Source organism: Rhipicephalus microplus, chromosome 3, assembly GCF_043290135.1.
Source record: "Rhipicephalus microplus isolate Deutch F79 chromosome 3, USDA_Rmic, whole genome shotgun sequence".
Taxonomy (NCBI): domain Eukaryota; kingdom Metazoa; phylum Arthropoda; class Arachnida; order Ixodida; family Ixodidae; genus Rhipicephalus; species Rhipicephalus microplus.
In genome coordinates, this window is record NC_134702.1 from 272,860,479 (window position 1) to 272,871,107 (window position 10,629).

The following is a 10,629-nucleotide window of genomic DNA, read 5'->3' on the forward strand; positions in this document are numbered from 1 at the left end:
CAGAGTAGAATAGCTCTAGCTTTTTTCAGAAATGTTTGCAACACTTTCCTCGAAAAAACATGCACATAGAGCTGAATTCAATCATTATACTCCACTTGGAGGATAATGCTAATTTCATTTACCCCAAAAGCCTCAACTAGTGCTAAGACAGGTGATCAGTGTACAACATTTCCGACAAGGTCCTCCGGCTACTTTGAATCAATCGCAAAATATCTACCACCGACCAGAACAATGAAGTAATTTCGCATTCATGTAAATCATTCATAAAATAGTTTAGCCGATGGAGACACTGTTTCCTTCTCAGAAGACAAGGCGTACGTTTTTCAATTCTAGTGCACTATTGGCAAGGAACAGACTACAAACACTCAGATAATGGTAATAAGAATTTAGTTGTTTAATTTGTTCCTCATCTGACTTGTGCTTGAAATATTTTTCTACACACAATAGCTTTGGTGATGGCAGACACATGTTTAAGAAGACAGACGTGGGCAGGATATTAAAAATATTGTTTAACCATTCTTCAAACGTTTAATACCAGCAGATAACCATTGCATGATGTACGAGTTGTAATGGTGTTCAAGTAATGTAGCTTGACTGACTGATATCTAGACAAAATCATCGACACTGTGTTAGCAGCTGCTGTCGAGCACCTATAATATATTGCAACACTTACACTTGAATTCAGTATGGTCTACAATACATTATTTCATGCATTCATAGACAGTCGGTCATAATGCTTAACTTAAAAATAGGAGGGGGGGCTCCATGCACAAAAATATCTTGTATGCAAGCTCCTTTTCAGGGCACATACACGCAACAACACGGATCACAAACTGAGCAATGCACACCCTGAATATTTCATGGTTTCCATTTCATGATTACACTTCTCAACGCTGGGCAAAATCACTTAAATATGGCGTGGTCCACCAAAACTTCACCACAGCGCAACACACAACAGCCCACGTACGGCGTAGCGCGTTAAGAATGACAACAATGACAGGCAATGAATCTTGCCCATCCTTTTCGAAGCAGATGCTGACGCTCGCAAGCGTTCAAAATATACGCATACTATTTGTGCGACAAAGAGCACACACAGAACACACCCGACACGAACACATGTTGCAAAAATTACGAACTTTTCACTTTGGCGCGCACTGAACGCATAGCCTGCTTCAGAAAGATGCATGATTACATCACAGAAATCTTTGAAGTTCATTGAGAGTACACTTGAAAAGTGGACGGTACAACCCAGGAAACACACGAAATGACGACACTAACATCTGCAAACATACTTTCTATGCAGCGCTGTTCGCTTCCGCTGTCGGTTCAACGCGCTGACAGGGCAGTGAACACTGCCTGGCTACCGATCTGACAACCGCTCAGAAGTGGGATGGATAGCACCCATTGCTGTACAACAGAGGAAGCTTTTCAATGGGCTAAATGTACTTGGGAAGAGATGAGACACAACTAAGCGGTTGTCTTAACACACACACACACACACACACACACACACACACACACACACACAGACATATATATATATATATATATATATATATACATATATATATATATAAGTATATATAAATATAAATATAAATATATATATATATATATGAGATATAACAGACAGTAATGCCAAGGAATGTACAGGGGAAGTTATTAACATTAATGGAATGTAAATAAGAAGAAAGAAAAGTGGATGAAAAAATTACCAACTGTAAGCAGGAATCGAACCTACGACCTTCGAATTACACGTTAGATGCTCTAACCACTGAGCTATTACAGCGGCACTCCCTCCATCCACTTTTTGGGTTTATCTGTGAATTTAGAAGTAGGAGCGACAGTCAGCGCCATCTATAAGCCAAACAACGAGTGTGAAGACACTCTTATGCGCATGTTTGGCGTCACGTAGCACGTGAACTTATTATGAGCGGGCAGCTGATTAATTGTCCCTCTTATACAACCTAAACAGACCAAGTCTGCCAGTACGAGACCCTCGTTCAATGAAATAAGGGTAAGAAGTGTATACCTAAGGGCTCGTTTTTCCGTGTTTTTAACACAATAATAATGAGATATAACAGACAGTAATGCCAAGGAATGTACAGGGGAAGTTATTAACATTAATGGAATGTAAATAAGAAGAAAGAAAAGTGGATGAAAAAATTACCAACTGTAAGCAGGAATCGAACCTACGACCTTCGAATTACGCGTTCGATGCTCTAACCACTGAGCTATTACAGCGGCACTCCCTCCATCCACTTTTTGGGTTTATCTGTGAATTTAGAAGTAGGAGCGACAGTCAGCGCCATCTATAAGCCAAACAACGAGTGTGAAAACACTCTTATGCGCATGTTTGGCGTCACGTAGCACGTGAACTTATTATGAGCGGGCAGCTGATTAATTGTCCCTCTTATACAACCTAAACACACCAAGTCTGCCAGTACGAGACCCTCGTTCAATGAAATAAGGGAAAGAAGTGTATACCTAAGGGCTCGTTTTTCCGTGTTTTTAACACAATAATAATGAGATATAACAGACAGTAATGCCAAGGAATGTACAGGGGAAGTTATTAACATTAATGGAATGTAAATAAGAAGAAAGAAAAGTGGATGAAAAAATTACCAACTGTAAGCAGGAATCGAACCTACGACCTTCGAATTACGCGTTCGATGCTCTAACCACTGAGCTATTACAGCGGCACTCCCTCCATCCACTTTTTGGGTTTATCTGTGAATTTAGAAGTAGGAGCGACAGTCAGCGCCATCTATAAGCCAAACAACGAGTGTGAAAACACTCTTATGCGCATGTTTGGCGTCACGTAGCACGTGAACTTATTATGAGCGGGCAGCTGATTAATTGTCCCTCTTATACAACCTAAACACACCAAGTCTGCCAGTACGAGACCCTCGTTCAATGAAATAAGGGAAAGAAGTGTATACCTAAGGGCTCGTTTTTCCGTGTTTTTAACACAATAATAATGAGATATAACAGACAGTAATGCCAAGGAATGTACAGGGGAAGTTATTAACATTAATGGAATGTAAATAAGAAGAAAGAAAAGTGGATGAAAAAATTACCAACTGTAAGCAGGAATCGAACCTACGACCTTCGAATTACGCGTTCGATGCTCTAACCACTGAGCTATTACAGCGGCACTCCCTCCATCCACTTTTTGGGTTTATCTGTGAATTTAGAAGTAGGAGCGACAGTCAGCGCCATCTATAAGCCAAACAACGAGTGTGAAAACACTCTTATGCGCATGTTTTGCGTCACGTAGCACGTGAACTTATTATGAGCGGGCAGCTGATTAATTGTCCCTCTTATACAACCTAAACACACCAAGTCTGCCAGTACGAGACCCTCGTTCAATGAAATAAGGGAAAGAAGTGTATACCTAAGGGCTCGTTTTTCCGTGTTTTTAACACAATAATAATGAGATATAACAGACAGTAATGCCAAGGAATGTACAGGGGAAGTTATTAACATTAATGGAATGTAAATAAGAAGAAAGAAAAGTGGATGAAAAAATTACCAACTGTAAGCAGGAATCGAACCTACGACCTTCGAATTACGCGTTCGATGCTCTAACCACTGAGCTATTACAGCGGCACTCCCTCCATCCACTTTTTGGGTTTATCTGTGAATTTAGAAGTAGGAGCGAAAGTCAGCGCCATCTATAAGCCAAACAACGAGTGTGAAAACACTCTTATGCGCATGTTTGGCGTCACGTAGCACGTGAACTTATTATGAGCGGGCAGCTGATTAATTGTCCCTCTTATACAACCTAAACACACCAAGTCTGCCAGTACGAGACCCTCGTTCAATGAAATAAGGGAAAGAAGTGTATACCTAAGGGCTCGTTTTTCCGTGTTTTTAACACAATAATAATGAGATATAACAGACAGTAATGCCAAGGAATGTACAGGGGAAGTTATTAACATTAATGGAATGTAAATAAGAAGAAAGGAAAGTGGATGAAAAAATTACCAACTGTAAGCAGGAATCGAACCTACGACCTTCGAATTACGCGTTCGATGCTCTAACCACTGAGCTATTACAGCGGCACTCCCTCCATCCACTTTTTGGGTTTATCTGTGAATTTAGAAGTAGGAGCGACAGTCAGCGCCATCTATAAGCCAAACAACGAGTGTGAAAACACTCTTATGCGCATGTTTGGCGTCACGTAGCACGTGAACTTATTATGAGCGGGCAGCTGATTAATTGTCCCTCTTATACAACCTAAACACACCAAGTCTGCCAGTATGAGACCCTCGTTCAATGAAATAAGGGAAAGAAGTGTATACCTAAGTGCTCGTTTTTCCGTGTTTTTAACACAATAATAATGAGATATAACAGACAGTAATGCCAAGGAATGTACAGGGGAAGTTATTAACATTAATGGAATGTAAATAAGAAGAAAGAAAAGTGGATGAAAAAATTACCAACTGTAAGCAGGAATCGAACCTACGACCTTCGAATTACGCGCTCGATGCTCTAACCACTGAGCTATTACAGCGGCACTCCCTCCATCCACTTTTTGGGTTTATCTGTGAATTTAGAAGTAGGAGCGACAGTCAGCGCCATCTATAAGCCAAACAACGAGTGTGAAAACACTCTTATGCGCATGTTTGGCGTCACGTAGCACGTGAACTTATTATGAGCGGGCAGCTGATTAATTGTCCCTCTTATACAACCTAAACACACCAAGTCTGCCAGTACGAGACCCTCGATCAATGAAATAAGGGAAAGAAGTGTATACCTAAGGGCTCGTTTTTCCGTGTTTTTAACACAATAATAATGAGATATAACAGACAGTAATGCCAAGGAATGTACAGGGGAAGTTATTAACAATAATGGAATGTAAATAAGAAGAAAGAAAAGTGGATGAAAAAATTACCAACTGTAAGCAGGAATCGAACCTACGACCTTCGAATTACGCGTTCGATGCTCTAACCACTGAGCTGAGTAGGTTCGATTACAGTTGGTAATTTTTTCAGCTTACAGTTGGTAATTTTTTCATCCACTTTTCTTTCTTCTTAATTACATTCCATTAATGTTAATAACTTCCCCTGTACATTCCTTGGCATTACTGTCTGTTATATCTCATTATTATTGTGTTAAAAACACGGAAAAACGAGCCCTTAGGTATACACTTCTTTCCCTTATTTCATTGAACGAGGGTCTCGTACTGGCAGACTTGGTGTGTTTAGGTTGTATAAGAGGGACAATTAATCAGCTGCCCGCTCATAATAAGTTCACGTGCTACGTGACGCCAAACATGCGCATAAGAGTGTTTTCACACTCGTTGTTTGGCTTATAGATGGCGCTGACTGTCGCTCCTACTTCTAAATTCACAGATAAACCCAAAAAGTGGATGTAGGGAGTGCCGCTGTAATAGCTCAGTGGTTAGAGCATCGAACGCGTAATTCGAAGGTCGTAGGTTCGATTCCTGCTTACAGTTGGTAATTTTTTCATCCACTTTTCTTTCTTCTTATTTACATTCCATTAATGTTAATAACTTCCCCTGTACATTCCTTGGCATTACTGTCTGTTATATCTCATTATTATTGTGTTAAAAACACGGAAAAACGAGCCCTTAGGTATACACTTCTTTCCCTTATTTCATTGAACGAGGGTCTCGTACTGGCAGACTTGGTGTGTTTAGGTTGTATAAGAGGGACAATTAATCAGCTGCCCGCTCATAATAAGTTCACGTGCTACGTGACGCCAAACATGCGCATAAGAGTGTTTTCACACTCGTTGTTTGGCTTATAGATGGCGCTGACTGTCGCTCCTACTTCTAAATTCACAGATAAACCCAAAAAGTGGATGGAGGGAGTGCCGCTGTAATAGCTCAGTGGTTAGAGCATCGAACGCGTAATTCGAAGGTCGTAGGTTCGATTCCTGCTTACAGTTGGTAATTTTTTCATCCACTTTTCTTTCTTCTTATTTACATTCCATTAATGTTAATAACTTCCCCTGTACATTCCTTGGCATTACTGTCTGTTATATCTCATTATTATTGTGTTAAAAACACGGAAAACGAGCCCTTAGGTATACACTTTTTTCTCTTATTTCATTGAACGAGGGTCTCGTACTGGCAGACTTGGTGTGTTTAGGTTGTATAAGAGGGACAATTAATCAGCTGCCCGCTCATAATAAGTTCACGTGCTACGTGACGCCAAACATGCGCATAAGAGTGTTTTCACACTCGTTGTTTGGCTTATAGATGGCGCTGACTGTCGCTCCTACTTCTAAATTCACAGATAAACCCAAAAAGTGGATGGAGGGAGTGCCGCTGTAATAGCTCAGTGGTTAGAGCATCGAACGCGTAATTCGAAGGTCGTAGGTTCGATTCCTGCTTACAGTTGGTAGTTTTTTCATCCACTTTTCTTTCTTCTTATTTACATTTCATTAATGTTAATAACTTCCCCTGTACATTCCTTGGCATTACTGTCTGTTATATCTCATTATTATTGTGTTAAAAACACGGAAAAACGAGCCCTTAGGTATACACTTCTTTCCCTTATTTCATTGAACGAGGGTCTCGTACTGGCAGACTTGGTGTGTTTAGGTTGTATAAGAGGGACAATTAATCAGCTGCCCGCTCATAATAAGTTCACGTGCTACGTGACGCCAAACATGCGCATAAGAGTGTTTTCACACTCGTTGTTTGGCTTATAGATGGCGCTGACTGTCGCTCCTACTTCTAAATTCACAGATAAACCCAAAAAGTGGATGGAGGGAGTGCCGCTGTAATAGCTCAGTGGTTAGAGCATCGAACGCGTAATTCGAAGGTCGTAGGTTCGATTCCTGCTTACAGTTGGTAATTTTTTCATCCACTTTTCTTTCTTCTTATTTACATTCCATTAATGTTAATAACTTCCCCTGTACATTCCTTGGCATTACTGTCTGTTATATCTCTATTTATTGTGTTAAAAACACGGAAAAACGAGCCCTTAGGTATATACTTCTTTCCCTTATTTCATTGAAAGAGGGTCTCGTACTGGCAGACTTGGTGTGTTTAGGTTGTATAAGAGGGACAATTAATCAGCTGCCCGCTCATAATAAGTTCACGTGCTACGTGACGCCAAACATGCGCATAAGAGTGTTTTCACACTCGTTGTTTGGCTTATAGATGGCGCTGACTGTCGCTCCTACTTCTAAATTCACAGATTAACCCAAAAAGTGGATGGAGGGAGTGCCGCTGTAATAGCTCAGTGGTTAGAGCATCGAACGCGTAATTCGAAGGTCGTAGGTTCGATTCCTGCTTACAGTTGGTAATTTTTTCATCCACTTTTCTTTCTTCTTATTTACATTTCATTAATGTTAATAACTTCCCCTGTACATTCCTTGGCATTACTGTCTGTTATATCTCATTATTATTGTGTTAAAAACACGGAAAAACGAGCCCTTTGGTATACACTTCTTTCCCTTATTTCATTGAACGAGGGTCTCATACTGGCAGACTTGGTGTGTTTAGGTTGTATAAGAGGGACAATTAATCAGCTGCCCGCTCATAATAAGTTCACGTGCTACGTGACGCCAAACATGAGCATAAGAGTGTTTTCACACTCGTTGTTTGGCTTATATATGGCGCTGACTGTCGCTCCTACTTCTAAATTCACAGATAAACCCAAAAAGTGGATGGAGGGAGTGCCGCTGTAATAGCTCAGTGGTTAGAGCATCGAACGCGCAATTCGAAGGTCGTAGGTTCGATTCCTGCTTACAGTTGGTAATTTTTTCATCCACTTTTCTTTCTTCTTATTTACATTCCATTAATGTTAATAACTTCCCCTGTAAATTCCTTGGCATTACTGTCTGTTATATCTCATTATTATTGTGTTAAAAACACGGAAAAACGAGCCCTTAGGTATACACTTCTTTCCCTTATTTCATTGAACGAGGGTCTCGTACTGGCAGACTTGGTGTGTTTAGGTTGTATAAGAGGGACAATTAATCAGCTGCCCGCTCATAATAAGTTCATGTGCTACGTGACGCCAAACATGCGCATAAGAGTGTTTTCACACTCGTTGTTTGGCTTATATATGGCGCTGACTGTCGCTCCTACTTCTAAATTCACAGATAAACCCAAAAAGTGGATGGAGGGAGTGCCGCTGTAATAGCTCAGTGGTTAGAGCATCGAACGCGCAATTCGAAGGTCGTAGGTTCGATTCCTGCTTACAGTTGGTAATTTTTTCATCCACTTTTCTTTCTTCTTATTTACATTCCATTAATGTTAATAACTTCCCCTGTAAATTCCTTGGCATTACTGTCTGTTATATCTCATTATTATTGTGTTAAAAACACGGAAAAACGAGCCCTTAGGTATACACTTCTTTCCCTTATTTCATTGAACGAGGGTCTCGTACTGGCAGACTTGGTGTGTTTAGGTTGTATAAGAGGGACAATTAATCAGCTGCCCGCTCATAATAAGTTCACGTGCTACGTGACGCCAAACATGCGCATAAGAGTGTTTTCACACTCGTTGTTTGGCTTATAGATGGCGCTGACTGTCGCTCCTACTTCTAAATTCACAGATAAACCCAAAAAGTGGATGGAGGGAGTGCCGCTGTAATAGCTCAGTGGTTAGAGCATCGAACGCGTAATTCGAAGGTCGTAGGTTCGATTCCTGCTTACAGTTGGTAATTTTTTCATCCACTTTTCTTTCTTCTTATTTACATTCCATTAATGTTAATAACTTCCCCTGTACATTCCTTGGCATTACTGTCTGTTATATCTCATTATTATTGTGTTAAAAACACGGAAAAACGAGCCCTTAGGTATACACTTCTTTCCCTTATTTCATTGAACGAGGGTCTCGTACTGGCAGACTTGGTGTGTTTAGGTTGTATAAGAGGGACAATTAATCAGCTGCCCGCTCATAATAAGTTCACGTGCTACGTGACGCCAAACATGCGCATAAGAGTGTTTTCACACTCGTTGTTTGGCTTATAGATGGCGCTGACTGTCGCTCCTACTTCTAAATTCACAGATAAACCCAAAAAGTGGATGGAGGGAGTGCCGCTGTAATAGCTCAGTGGTTAGAGCATCGAACGCGTAATTCGAAGGTCGTAGGTTCGATTCCTGCTTACAGTTGGTAATTTTTTCATCCACTTTTCTTTCTTCTTATTTACATTCCATTAATGTTAATAACTTCCCCTGTACATTCCTTGGCATTACTGTCTGTTATATCTCATTATTATATATATATATATATATATATATATATATATATATATTGAGGTATGGGATATGGCACAACGGGAGCGTTGTCAACAAGGATAAATATATTTATTTCCCAACAGTTTCGGGAGGGGTCCTTCCTTCATCAGGGCATGAGTTATAGTGACATGAATTTCCAAACTTCGTTGCTGCCGCATCCCTCTTGCCTTGAAACATGTTTGCGAGAGTGAGAGAGAACTAAAAAAAGGAAAGAAAAAAAAACAAAAAAGGGAGAGAAAAAAAGAAAAAGAAAGAAAAGAAAGAAAGTAAACAAGAGGAAGAACCACTGTCAACACTGAGAACGAAACCAACTGTCCGTGTACGTCCACATACGTTTCTTATCACGTTCTGTTCTGTTTTCGACGTTTGTCGGGCCACCCAAAATTGTCGCCGCGGTACCGGGAGGGTCCGTGAGTGCGTGCGTAAAGAAAGGGTTTCCCCGTATAGGGTCGGTCGGCGTGCGTAAAGGAAGGGGTTCCCATTAATGGGTTGGTCGGCTCTTTTTACCTTTAATCTTCGTCCGTTTCCCTTCAATGGTCATCATGTGGTAGGCGAACGAAAACACTTTGTATGTGCATGCGGAAAAAAAGAAAAAAAGGAAAAAAAGAAAAAAAGGAAGAAAATACGAAAAACAAAAAAAACAAGAGAGGACAGTGTACACGTACGAGTCAGTCAGAAAAAAGCATAGTCTCCAGCTATCAATCTTTGTCACCAATTTCCTCCTGGCTTACTTCTCGGAGGCAGTTGAGTTTTCCGGGGTCCTGGTTGATGCCCGCCACTAATGTTCGAAGTTGGAAAATAAAATATGCCTCACGCTGTTCGCGCTCGCGTCTGTTTGAGAAACCGGACTGCAAAAGAGTTACGCTGATATTTTCAAAACTGTGGTTTGGCAGGCGCAGATGTCTAGATAAAGGTAGCTTCGGCAAAGAGGTGGCGTGGTACCGGTGATTATTGAACCGCAGCCGAAATGGCGTGTCTGTTTGGCCGATATATTCTTGTCCGCAGATGTTGGAATGTAGCATGTATATTACGTTACTGGAGTCACAATCAAGGCTTTCAGTTATGCAGACTTTGAAATCTGAGAAGTTCGCTTTGGATTCACGTGTTGTGACCATCTGTGGGCATACCTTGCATCGGGCTTTTCCGCAGGGATGGCACCCTGATTGAAATTTGGGGGTGGTTGTTTTTGCTCTGACAAGAATGTCCTTCAGATTTTTATCCCGGCGGTACACCACGTGAGGTGGCTTCGCGAAGATAGAAGTTAGTCGTTTGCTTTGCCTGATTATGTTGAAATGGCGAAACAGTATGTTGTTGATTCGTGGCATTGATGAGAAGTAAGTTAGTACAAGGTTCGTTTAGGAAGTCGTTTTAGATACTCTGTTTGGTCCCTTAATAATATCA

At 40.8% G+C, this 10,629-nt stretch overlaps 15 non-coding genes across 15 annotated transcripts; 9 read left to right on the forward strand and 6 right to left on the reverse strand.

Annotated features, from left to right (window-relative positions):
* Window positions 1–1,716: 1,716 nt before the first annotated feature.
* On the reverse strand, window positions 1,717–1,789 carry TRNAT-UGU (transfer RNA threonine (anticodon UGU)). Its single transcript has one exon. It is a non-coding gene; the product is annotated as a tRNA-Thr (tRNA).
* A 382-nt stretch (window positions 1,790–2,171) lies between these two features.
* TRNAT-CGU (transfer RNA threonine (anticodon CGU)) lies at window positions 2,172–2,244 on the reverse strand. The gene has a single exon. It is a non-coding gene; the product is annotated as a tRNA-Thr (tRNA).
* Window positions 2,245–2,626: 382 nt separating this feature from the next.
* On the reverse strand, window positions 2,627–2,699 carry TRNAT-CGU (transfer RNA threonine (anticodon CGU)). Its single transcript has one exon. It is a non-coding gene; the product is annotated as a tRNA-Thr (tRNA).
* A 382-nt stretch (window positions 2,700–3,081) lies between these two features.
* On the reverse strand, window positions 3,082–3,154 carry TRNAT-CGU (transfer RNA threonine (anticodon CGU)). Its single transcript has one exon. It is a non-coding gene; the product is annotated as a tRNA-Thr (tRNA).
* Window positions 3,155–3,536: 382 nt separating this feature from the next.
* TRNAT-CGU (transfer RNA threonine (anticodon CGU)) lies at window positions 3,537–3,609 on the reverse strand. Its single transcript has one exon. It is a non-coding gene; the product is annotated as a tRNA-Thr (tRNA).
* Window positions 3,610–3,991: 382 nt separating this feature from the next.
* On the reverse strand, window positions 3,992–4,064 carry TRNAT-CGU (transfer RNA threonine (anticodon CGU)). The gene has a single exon. It is a non-coding gene; the product is annotated as a tRNA-Thr (tRNA).
* Window positions 4,065–5,391: 1,327 nt separating this feature from the next.
* On the forward strand, window positions 5,392–5,464 carry TRNAT-CGU (transfer RNA threonine (anticodon CGU)). Its single transcript has one exon. It is a non-coding gene; the product is annotated as a tRNA-Thr (tRNA).
* Window positions 5,465–5,846: 382 nt separating this feature from the next.
* TRNAT-CGU (transfer RNA threonine (anticodon CGU)) lies at window positions 5,847–5,919 on the forward strand. The gene has a single exon. It is a non-coding gene; the product is annotated as a tRNA-Thr (tRNA).
* Window positions 5,920–6,300: 381 nt separating this feature from the next.
* Window positions 6,301–6,373, forward strand: TRNAT-CGU (transfer RNA threonine (anticodon CGU)). Its single transcript has one exon. It is a non-coding gene; the product is annotated as a tRNA-Thr (tRNA).
* A 382-nt stretch (window positions 6,374–6,755) lies between these two features.
* On the forward strand, window positions 6,756–6,828 carry TRNAT-CGU (transfer RNA threonine (anticodon CGU)). Its single transcript has one exon. It is a non-coding gene; the product is annotated as a tRNA-Thr (tRNA).
* Window positions 6,829–7,209: 381 nt separating this feature from the next.
* On the forward strand, window positions 7,210–7,282 carry TRNAT-CGU (transfer RNA threonine (anticodon CGU)). Its single transcript has one exon. It is a non-coding gene; the product is annotated as a tRNA-Thr (tRNA).
* A 382-nt stretch (window positions 7,283–7,664) lies between these two features.
* Window positions 7,665–7,737, forward strand: TRNAA-CGC (transfer RNA alanine (anticodon CGC)). Its single transcript has one exon. It is a non-coding gene; the product is annotated as a tRNA-Ala (tRNA).
* A 382-nt stretch (window positions 7,738–8,119) lies between these two features.
* TRNAA-CGC (transfer RNA alanine (anticodon CGC)) lies at window positions 8,120–8,192 on the forward strand. Its single transcript has one exon. It is a non-coding gene; the product is annotated as a tRNA-Ala (tRNA).
* Window positions 8,193–8,574: 382 nt separating this feature from the next.
* On the forward strand, window positions 8,575–8,647 carry TRNAT-CGU (transfer RNA threonine (anticodon CGU)). Its single transcript has one exon. It is a non-coding gene; the product is annotated as a tRNA-Thr (tRNA).
* A 382-nt stretch (window positions 8,648–9,029) lies between these two features.
* Window positions 9,030–9,102, forward strand: TRNAT-CGU (transfer RNA threonine (anticodon CGU)). The gene has a single exon. It is a non-coding gene; the product is annotated as a tRNA-Thr (tRNA).
* Window positions 9,103–10,629: the final 1,527 nt, after the last annotated feature.